This window comes from Mus caroli, chromosome 4 (assembly GCF_900094665.2).
Source record: "Mus caroli chromosome 4, CAROLI_EIJ_v1.1, whole genome shotgun sequence".
Taxonomy (NCBI): Eukaryota; Metazoa; Chordata; class Mammalia; order Rodentia; family Muridae; genus Mus; species Mus caroli.
Genome location: NC_034573.1, coordinates 67,191,020 through 67,192,561, shown reverse-complemented (window position 1 = coordinate 67,192,561; position 1,542 = coordinate 67,191,020). Strand labels below are relative to the sequence as shown.

Below are 1,542 nucleotides of genomic sequence, written 5' to 3'. Positions count from 1 at the left end.
TGTTCGTTTTCCTCCTCTAAATGTAGAAGCTCCACAGATGAATTAGGAATTTAAGGTCTCTGAAAAGTGTAGTAGAGAATTGATTTTTCAATTTAGAGAGATTAAATGAAATATGTAGTGAGTGGTAAATATTGTAATTCACCTTAGTTAAAAATCATAATCTTTATGATAAAAATCAAATAAAATGAAGAAACAAGGTATGTAAACTATGGTGAGATTTTGTGCTTGAGAATTAGGGGAAAGAAAAGTGTGGAAATAATTTACTTCAGGAGTTTTACTTCCTTGTGTTTTGTTTTTGAAAAGTCTGCTTCTTTCATATGATCCAACAGGTCACAGGTTGTTCTAATAGGATGAGAAATAAATAGAAATAATGTGGGATGATCTACATTATAAGTCAACATTACAGCAAAGCTAGTTTTGTAGATCTTAATAAGCTTTATGATTCTAGAATCAGATGGTAGTCTGGACAAAAATAGTTCAGAATTCTTTGGCTTACTACATAGGATGGCTATTTTTATCACCACAGAAGAGGAAGTAAGCACACAAAATCCAAGTGAACAGAGACAACTTGACTGATTACAGCTTATGTGTCTTATTTGGACATGGAAGGAACAGCTGGCTTAAGATTTGCTGACACCCAGACCTATTTTCAAGAGTTTTGAAGAAACTATCAAGTAAGGGCTCACTATTAGCAGAATTTTCGTCTCCACTTAAAATACGTATGGAGGCAGTTTTTGGTTAATCAATTCTTCCCAAAAGAGGTCAAAGTGATAATTGCTCATTACTAAGCTCTGGCTGTTTAAATGAATCCTTACCAATCCTGTGAAATTCTTCATATTTTATACTAAAACCCAGAAATTCATAAAAATTGGTTTTCAAACTTGATTTTTAATTTTAAAAAATATTTCCTATAGTTTTTAATTAGCTATTGTATTTTAAAATTAAATTTTATTTTAAAAACATTTTAAATGAAATCATTTATGGTGTGTAATTAAAAAAATTATATCTATAAGAACTATTGTTGGTGATAAATGAGGGAGGACTTACACCACTGTCTACGGCCTATATTTTTTGATATATGTCTATTTTGTTTGTGGAGATTTTACTTGGAATTATATCTAAAGGGGAGTTGAAAATGATGGAAGATTTATGCATTTATAGTATGACAATTTTGGGTTTGAAATTTGAAACATTTCGGTTCAAGGCTCGAATTTGTAAACTATCTCACCCTATAGGCATATTTGCTGTGGCTGGAACTACCAATCTATGCAGTGAGATAGGATCCCTGTGATGTCTTCAGGAGTGACAACCTCTGCCTCCCTAAAACTATAGTGTGCTGTGGCCTTCTCTTTCAGGACAGATGCTGTCTCTTTTTTTATCTTGGACTAAATGTTTTTTTGTTTGTTTGTTTGTTTGTTTTTGTTTTTTTTTTGGTTTTTTTTTTTTTTTTTTTTTGGTTTTTTTTCGAGACAGGGTTTCTCTGTGTAGCCCTGGCTGTCCTGGAACTCACTCTGTAGACCAGGCTGGCCTTGAACTCAGAAA

At 32.4% G+C, this 1,542-nt stretch overlaps 1 protein-coding gene across 1 annotated transcript in view; it reads left to right on the top strand.

The window, feature by feature from the left end:
• The first annotated feature begins 623 nt into the window (after positions 1–623).
• The window catches only part of LOC110293680 (FERM domain-containing protein 3-like), an 11,777-nt gene continuing 10,858 nt past the window's right edge, over positions 624–1,542 (top strand). The window contains exon 1 of the mRNA XM_021161550.2: positions 624–674. The gene's annotated coding sequence lies outside the window, so the exon portion shown is untranslated. The remainder of the gene's footprint in view (positions 675–1,542) is intronic.